Source organism: Helianthus annuus, chromosome 10, assembly GCF_002127325.2.
Source record: "Helianthus annuus cultivar XRQ/B chromosome 10, HanXRQr2.0-SUNRISE, whole genome shotgun sequence".
Classification (NCBI taxonomy): Eukaryota; Viridiplantae; Streptophyta; class Magnoliopsida; order Asterales; family Asteraceae; genus Helianthus; species Helianthus annuus.
In genome coordinates, this window is record NC_035442.2 from 48480200 (window position 1) to 48490460 (window position 10261).

A 10261-nucleotide genomic window follows, 5' to 3' on the forward strand; every position below is an offset into this window, starting at 1 on the left:
TATGATAATAACTCAATAAATAGTAAATTGGTTAAACTCGCGCTTCAAAAATAGAACTTAAATTAATCCTATCTTGTGCTCGAGCTATATCTTTTAAGTTGAACAAGGTCAAGGTCGATCATATTCAAGCTCGAGCTAGGCTCAGCTTGTTTACACCCCTAGTATTAATTGATTTTGCTTTGTTCATTGAATTGGTCAATAATGGTTAAGTATGGTATTAGTTGTTCAATGATAGGGATGGCGATCGAACTCGAACCCAATGGGTAAACCCGAAACCCGACACATCTGGGACGGGTTTGGGGTCAGTTAATCGTGTTTGAGACTAGTTTTTATTTTTTCACGGGTTTGGGATGGGTTTGGGATTTGGTGATATACCCGTTTACCCGACCAATAATTGTTAGTTGGCAGCAGTTACAATCAGGGTCGTTTTTTATTAGTTAGAGCCATTGATAATCAAGTAGAGTCATTGATGATTAGTTAGGATCATTTATGTTCAATTAGGGTCATTATTGTTAAGTTAGGGTCGTTAATGGTTAATTGGAGTAAAGAATTGTCAATTATGGTCACTAATGGTCGTTCAAGGTGATTAATGGTCAACTTGAGTTGGTGATGGCCGACTAGGGTGATTAATGGTTTATTGGAGCCAATTAGGGCCAATAAGAGCCATTATGATTTTATTAATGCCGAATATAACTAATTAAGATATACATAATCTATTACAACTTATTAGGATATGATTTTATTAATGCCCGATATGTGACACCTGTGTCACCGCGACCATCAAACAAATACCAAGCCGATGAAATATTGTATTTCATACTTGGGATCTTGTATAAATATGTGTATGTTTTGCACATATCAATTATTGTTCAATTTCAAACTCTACATTGCTTTCTAGAGCATTATACGCAAACTGGTGCGTAAACGTACTCAGTTTAATGCGACAAATACTCCGGAACATCAACATATACTCAACATACCTTAAATAACCTTTACATAACTTAGAAATAAGTTTTGAAGGCTTGGGTATAGCAAAAACAAGTTAATTCGCTTACAGGGACTAAACTTGACAAACTGCGAAAGTATGCCAATTTGAACTGTAACTAACATTCCGGAACATGTTCATAAGTTAAACATACCCTAAATATCCTCTACATAGCTTAGAAATAGGCTTTGAGGTGTTTGGTATGCTAAAACAAACTTTTGGATCATTCAGGGACTAAAAGTGTCAAAAAGTGCACAAGTTTGCACTTTCGCGCATAACTTACGTTCTGAATACATCCGGACATCCAAAAATTTATGTAAGCATCCTTATATTATGCCTTAGTGTTGGGCATGAGAAAAATCCATTCGTCGCGTCATTTGGATCGTCTTTCGCGCTTATGCGCATTCCGTCGTAATTAAGCGAACATCGCAATCGTACGGCCAAACGAACCGACATCCGGAATATTTTGAGCATATTTCATGTCCCCTACACTTTAACTTCATCTTAGAGCCTTGAAATGAGGTTAACGGGGCTTAAACGTGCCAAAAATGGGCCAAAATACGTGTTTCTGAAGTGCAGGGACCAAAATTGTAAATTCTGATCTGGGAACCTTAGGCGGGGCGCGTAAGGATTTACCAAATCCTTACGCGGGGCGCGTGAGACTGTCAGACAGAAAATCTTTGCATTTAATGCAGTTTGGCCTTTCGTTCGATCAAGGGGCAATGCCCTTTCACCCAATCAGGAGCCAAGGGCCAAGTTCTGACTTACCACAAGAATTTGACAAGTGTACGCTCGAGATCGCGGCACGATATTCGATAAACGATCCTAACGGTTCCACTTTTCCTATAAATACCCCCCCCCCTTTGTTCCAAAAACCCACAAAATCTGATCTTAAGGCTCTAAGTTGGAACCATTGTTCCATACCTGAGCTATTTGATCTAGATTAGCACTCGGGGACCTTCCGTAAGTCTTCTTTCGCTCTTTTATCGCTTTTCGAGTCCGAAAGTCAACATTTTGTTGACTTTCTGCATTGACCAGCTTATGGTCGATGCGAAGTTCATGGAACTTCATAACGTGAGCGTGATCACGATGGTTATAGTCCGTAGTGACTATACCTACTGATCACCACGTTAACTAGGCTCAGTGACGGGTCGTAGTTTCGGCCAAAATGTGCATTCTTGCATATTTTGTAACCAAACTACTCGTGAGCATCAAAGCCGTTTGTTTTGATGTCAAACCTGTTTTCTAAACTTAGTTAAGCATGTTCTAACATGCTTAGCTCGTCACGTTTAGTATAGTGCTTATATAGGGTCGTAAGGTAAGCGATCTAAACCATCGCTTATACTTTCGAACCCGACCCATTTGGTCGATCTTTAGGATCCGACCAAACACATTAGGTGACCATGGCCATAACCTTCCGAGGTTTTACCTTGTGGTCACGATGTTAGGCGTTCCGAACGCGTTCTACGCGAACGACGCGTTAGGGTAGCATAAGCTACCTAAACAGGTCGTGATGGACCGTAAGCACTTAGGATTAGTTTCATTTTAGTATGTAGGCTTTGTTAAACCATATTACACGAGTCTCCATACTCGTTTGGTTTTCGAACCCGCGTATTGTCCGATCCTTCCGATTTGATCCGGTATATTAACATAGCTACCTATTAGGTGCCGTTGATATCCCGTGATCTTTAGCATTATCTGGTCATTATACAAGAACTCCAAAGCAATCTCAGGTGAGTACATTGAACCCCTCTTTTACTGTTTTCCAAACTGTTTTGGGGTGAAACACATGTGCCTACTTGCTACTTTCATGCTTTCCGGTTTTCACATCATATACTGCTATGTTCGATAGTACATATATAGTACATGATTTCATTGTGTTTATGCTATGTATGCCCATTGTGTGCGTACTTAGTACATTGCTTTACATTTCATGCTACGTACGCCCATTGTGTGCATACGTAGTACATTGTTTCACATTGCATTACTGTTGCGTATGCTCATCCAGCATATGAATACATTACACTACATTTTGAACCGTTGTACTCTACAATACATTTCATGCTACGTACGCCCATTGTGTGTATACGTAGTACATTGTTTCACATTGCATTTCTGTTGCATATGCTCATCCAGCATATGAACACATTATACTACATTTTGAACCGTTGTAACCATTTGACTATGTGAACCGTCTTAACCCTTCAATTATATGAACCGTTTGTATCCGTTGGACCGTGTAAACCAGTTGTATCCGTTGACAAGACTTACAATTGACAATAGACATTTGACTATACATAAACATTTCTACCGTTGTTAAACATTTCATCTTGATGGTTTGGTTTGAGTAAGTGATTTAAGTAACGAGGCATGTGTAATATGATACAAGCATGGTGGATACGCCGCTGGTACATCCTATATATAAGTGTTTGTATGGTATTACATATCGTAGCGTTATTTGAATCATTTCAATTTGAGACATAGAACATTTTATACAAATAACACGCTTTTCACAAGACATTGATTTACAAACAACAAATCTTATACAAACTCTTTTTACATGGTTATTCAGTTAACCATGCATTGTTCTCTTATTTATACATATCATTTGATCTTACCGTTTTTCAAATGATTTACAAGACAAAGCAAAATACGAGGTTCATGACTAAACATTTTCTCAAACTCAAGTCATGAATTCCGTTTTCACAAAACCAATGTATCTCACAGGCATTTTTATGCTGACGTACCTATTTTCACATGTGTTTTCAGGAGATGATGCATAGGACTTATCAAGACATACTTAGGCGGACCTGTGCCTTAGTGACTTAAAACGAGACAAGAACTAGTTAATTTATGTTATGTACACTTTGATTCTTGTTTAGACAATGTAAACTTTCATGTTTGATTTATAAAACGAAACTTCATTTGCCATGGATTTGAAACAATTGATTCTGTTACAACACTCCCCGACGTTTCCGCCACGTTTTGTATGTTCTACGTGGTCGGGGTGTGACAGAAAAGATGGTATCAGAGCCAATGGTTATAGGGAATTAGGTTATTAGTAATGCTTTGACCTAGTCTATAACCTTCCTAGGAACCTAACGCGAGTTTACTTGCGTTTAGTCACAAAACAATACCGTCACCTACCCTTAGGCGACGACCACAACAAGAACATAAATTTCAAAACCGCCTTGAAAACTAATCATCTGTTCTAGGATGATTGATTACTAGGTTTTGAACCCTCTATTGTAAGGTTTTGAACCCTTTGTTATAAGGTTTTGAACCCCTTTGAATTTTCAAAACTCCCGTCAAAGTTTTGGGTCCTAACTAGTGTGAACACGTGCGAACTGGAAGAGTGAATGCCTGTACCCTGGGTTTTCTGTCTAAGGTTAGAGTGTTCGTACAAATCCACATAATCGGACCAGTCACTCTTACCTGGGAACTCTTGGGGTGAGTGTCCACTTATAGGCGAGCATGTCTTCGCGATACACTATGAGGATCTATTTGCTTTGATTCAGCCTTGGTGTTGTTTGTTTGCTTCATGATTCAAACAAGTGACCATCAACCGTGATTATGGTCAGTGATTGTAACATCCTATTCTTACCCAATACCATTTTATTTGTTTCCTTTCATGTTCTCCTCTTTTAGAATGCCTCCTCGACGCGAACACCAGATAGCAACTGCCGAGCTGGCAGAAATTATTGCGCAGCAGATGGCTGCTCAATTCCCAAATCTCTTTGCTCAATGGAACCAAGCCAACAACAACAACAATGGTACATGCAATTTCAAGAACTTTAACTCGGCTAAACCACTCAAGTTTAGTGGTTCTGAGGGAGCAACTGGGCTTCTCCAATGGTTCGAGAGCATCGAGAATACCTTTCGCCACGTGCAGTGTCCGGAAAATCGCAAGGTCGAGTTTTCTTCGAGTGTGTTTCAGAAGAGGGCTCTTACATGGTGGAACGGGGTAATGAGAGACCGTGGTGCAGATGTTGCTCTAGCACAAACATGGGCTGAACTGAGAGCACTTATGATGAGAGAGTTTTGTCCTCGTCATGAACAACGAGCGTTGGAGAAGGAGTTTGATGATTTGAAACAAGATAGTGGCGAACACAGGGCATATACTGATAGGTTTGAGGAGTTGAGTCTACTTTGCCCGACTATGGTCGCCCCACTCGACAAGGCTATCGAAAGGTACATCGACGGCCTGCCTGACTCGGTACAAGACATTGTCACTGGTAGCAACCCTACCACACTCCGTCAGGCCATTGAGCTATCTGCAACCTTGACTGAATCGCAGATCAGAAAGCATAAACTTTTTCGAAAGGGTGACAAGAAGCCAATCGAGGAATCAAAGACCATGTATGAACAGACTGAATCTCCTAAGAAGTCAAAGAAGCGAAAGGCTTCTCAGAACTTCGCCATGGTCGCTCTCAATGGTCAAGCCGTCCCCAACCAACCAGCTCAACCCCCTGCTAGAAAACCATACAATGGAACTGCACCTTTGTGCAACCAATGTGGCCTCCATCATCACGCCAATGTACAATGCCGCAAATGCCAAACTTGTGGACTTATAGGCCACACAGCAAGAGTCTGCCCAGCTGCAGCTGCGCCAAACCAAGCTGGCAACAATCCTGCTCAAGGTCGTTTTCTACCAGGCCCTTGTTTCAACTGTTGCGAGATGGGTCATTTCCGAAGAAATTGCCCAAAGCTTGCTAATGCAAATCCAGCACAGGGATGAGCATCCGACTGACTAGAAGACAACATCGTTTGGAAATAATCACGTCTTATGTATTATTTTCTTTTGTTGTCAAAGTCCAAGAAACAGTTGTTATCATTGTTTATAAATAAATCTTTTATTTACATTACAATGTATTGTTGTGGTTGCATGCATAAACGACATATCCCTTACAATACCAACAATCGAGAAACCGTATTCCTTGGAGAACAAACTACCCCCAAAATTTCCCCCATCTTATGATCTCTTGCGTCTTCCACGAAATTTCTAAGTACCCGTTTATTCTAAGGAAACGAAGTACAAGGCGCAGGTTACAACACATGACGAATACCCAAAGCACCACTATAAATCCTTAATAGGGTACCTAGGAATTTCCCGTAAGTCTTTAAATGTTGTATACCTTCATTCGAATGTGGTGATTCCTTGTAATAAAAAATCGAATTTTGGGAGATCTTTCTATCTTCTCAGATAGATTCCAGTGAACATTGAGATCCGTCGACAGGTTTCCATATCCGTATTCAATCGATAACAAGTTAATAACAAATTATGATCAAATTAAACAATTATGCGACTATGTGCTTATGTGTTTCCTTATGTATTGTTGTGTGATCCAAATTATGTTATCCAAATCTTCGTAGAATCTTACATATCCGTGTACAATAGATTCATAGTAGGATGCCCAAAGGTATTACTTAAAATCCTCAATGGACTTCTATGTTATAGTTAAGTCCCTCGGATTATAAAGTACTACTTCATAATTAGACCCCTTGAGTGGTCTAGCTAAACAGATTCATCCAAAAAAAAATCTGGTTAGGGATATCATGTGATGATATAGCTGAAAGGACTCCTTGGTGGCCTAACCAAGAGGATCCCCTGTCGATCTAATTAAAAGGAACCGATGGAAGTCTAGTCACCCTCGTCACAAGTTTGATATCCTTCCCCAAAACATTACAAAACAAACTGTGCGGACTGTGCAAGGGATTACGTAATTATGGATGCATACATAATTATGGAATTTAGTGCACAGAAATCACAGCAAGTTCTGTCATGTGTCTAGAGTTAACCCTATTCATTTCCAATTCTGATGAAGCATCCGTTGAGGAAAAATGAACTAGCTATTCATTTTTCACTTCTGAAGAATATCCGTTGAGGAAATGAATATCCGTTTATCCTTCATTTCCAAATCTGAAGAATACCCGTCGAGGAAAATGACTCCGTTTGTTCATTTTCGTTCTGAAGATTTATCCGTTGAGGAAATGAATATCCGTTTATCCTTCATTTCCAAATCTGAAGAATACCCGTTGAGGATGACCCCGTTTGTTCATTTTCGTTTCTGAAGATTATCCGTTGAGGAAATGAATATCCGTTGTGTAATCCTTCATTTCCAACTCTGAGGAAGCAACCGTTGAAGATGACTCCGTTAGCTCATTTTCGTTTCTGAAGATTTATCCGTTGAGGAAATGAATATCCGTTGTGTAATCCTTCATTTCCAACTCCGAGGAAGCAACCGTTGAAGATGACTCCGTTAGTTCATTTTCGTTTCTGAAGATTATCCGTTGAGGAAATGAATATCCGTTGTGTAATACTTCATTTCCAACTCTGAGGAAGCAATCGTTGAAGATGACCCCGTTTGTTCATTTTCGTTTCTGAAGATTATCCGTTGAGGAAATGAATATCCGTTGTGTAATCCTTCATTTCCAACTCTGAGGAAGCAACCGTTGAAGATGACTCCGTTAGTTCATTTTCGTTTCTGAAGATTATCCATTGAGGAAATGAATATCCGTTGTGTAATACTTCATTTCCAACTCTGAGGAAGCAACCGTTGAAGATGACTCCGTTAGTTCATTTTCGTTTCTGAAGATTATCCGTTGAGGAAATGAATATCCGTTGTGTAATACTTCATTTCCAATTCTGATGAAGCAACCATTGAAAATGACCCGTCTGTTCATTTTCGTTTCGGAAGAATGACCGTTAAGGAAATGACAAGATATTGCCTTACATATCATTGGTGGTTATTTGGCAAATTCACAAATAGACTCCTACGAATAAATTTCGGGACGAAATTTCCTAAAGTAGGGGAGACTGTGACACCTGTGTCACCGCGACCATCAAACAAATACCAAGCCGATGAAATATTGTATTTCATACTTGGGATCTTGTATAAATATGTGTATGTTTTGCACATATCAATTATTGTTCAATTTCAAACTCTACATTGCTTTCTAGAGCATTATACGCAAACTGGTGCGTAAACGTACTCAGTTTAATGCGACAAATACTCCGGAACATCAACATATACTCAACATACCTTAAATAACCTTTACATAACTTAGAAATAAGTTTTGAAGGCTTGGGTATAGCAAAAACAAGTTAATTCGCTTACAGGGACTAAACTTGACAAACTGCGAAAGTATGCCAATTTGAACTGTAACTAACATTCCGGAACATGTTCATAAGTTAAACATACCCTAAATATCCTCTACATAGCTTAGAAATAGGCTTTGAGGTGTTTGGTATGCTAAAACAAACTTTTGGATCATTCAGGGACTAAAAGTGTCAAAAAGTGCACAAGTTTGCACTTTCGCGCATAACTTACGTTCTGAATACATCCGGACATCCAAAAATTTATGTAAGCATCCTTATATTATGCCTTAGTGTTGGGCATGAGAAAAATCCATTCGTCGCGTCATTTGGATCGTCTTTCGCGCTTATGCGCATTCCGTCGTAATTAAGCGAACATCGCAATCGTACGGCCAAACGAACCGACATCCGGAATATTTTGAGCATATTTCATGTCCCCTACACTTTAACTTCATCTTAGAGCCTTGAAATGAGGTTAACGGGGCTTAAACGTGCCAAAAATGGGCCAAAATACGTGTTTTTGAAGTGCAGGGACCAAAATTGTAAATTCTGATCTGGCAACCTTAGGCGGGGCGCGTAAGGATTTACCAAATCCTTACGCGGGGCGCGTGAGACTGTCAGACAGAAAATCTTTGCATTTAATGCAGTTTGGCCTTTCGTTCGATCAAGGGGCAATGCCCTTTCATCCAATCAGGAGCCAAGGGCCAAGTTCTGACTTACCACAAGAATTTGACAAGTGTACGCTCGAGATCGCGGCACGATATTCGATAAACGATCCTAACGGTTCCACTTTTCCTATAAATACCCCCCCCCCTTTGTTCCAAAAACCCACAAAATCTGATCTTAAGGCTCTAAGTTGGAACCATTGTTCCATACCTGAGCTATTTGATCTAGATTAGCACTCGGGGACCTTCCGTAAGTCTTCTTTCGCTCTTTTATCGCTTTTCGAGTCCGAAAGTCAACATTTTGTTGACTTTCTGCATTGACCAGCTTATGGTCGATGCGAAGTTCATGGAACTTCATAACGTGAGCGTGATCACGATGGTTATAGTCCGTAGTGACTATACCTACTGATCACCACGTTAACTAGGCTCAGTGACGGGTCGTAGTTTCGGCCAAAATGTGCATTCTTGCATATTTTGTAACCAAACTACTCGTGAGCATCAAAGCCGTTTGTTTTGATGTCAAACCTGTTTTCTAAACTTAGTTAAGCATGTTCTAACATGCTTAGCTCGTCACGTTTAGTATAGTGCTTATATAGGGTCGTAAGGTAAGCGATCTAAACCATCGCTTATACTTTCGAACCCGACCCATTTGGTCGATCTTTAGGATCCGACCAAACACATTAGGTGACCATGGCCATAACCTTCCGAGGTTTTACCTTGTGGTCACGATGTTAGGCGTTCCGAACGCGTTCTACGCGAACGACGCGTTAGGGTAGCATAAGCTACCTAAACAGGTCGTGGTGGACCGTAAGCACTTAGGATTAGTTTCATTTTAGTATGTAGGCTTTGTTAAACCATATTACACGAGTCTCCATACTCGTTTGGTTTTCGAACCCGCGTATTGTCCGATCCTTCCGATTTGATCCGGTATATTAACATAGCTACCTATTAGGTGCCGTTGATATCCCGTGATCTTTAGCATTATCTGGTCATTATACAAGAACTCCAAAGCAATCTCAGGTGAGTACATTGAACCCCTCTTTTACTGTTTTCCAAACTGTTTTGGGGTGAAACACATGTGCCTAATTGCTACTTTCATGCTTTCCGGTTTTCACATCATATACTGCTATGTTCGATAGTACATATATAGTACATGATTTCATTGTGTTTATGCTATGTATGCCCATTGTGTGCGTACTTAGTACATTGCTTTACATTTCATGCTACGTACGCCCATTGTGTGCATACGTAGTACATTGTTTCACATTGCATTACTGTTGCGTATGCTCATCCAGCATATGAATACATTACACTACATTTTGAACCGTTGTACTCTACAATACATTTCATGCTACGTACGCCCATTGTGTGTATACGTAGTACATTGTTTCACATTGCATTTCTGTTGCATATGCTCATCCAGCATATGAACACATTATACTACATTTTGAACCGTTGTAACCATTTGACTATGTGAACCGTCTTAACCCTTCAATTATATGAACCGTTTGTATC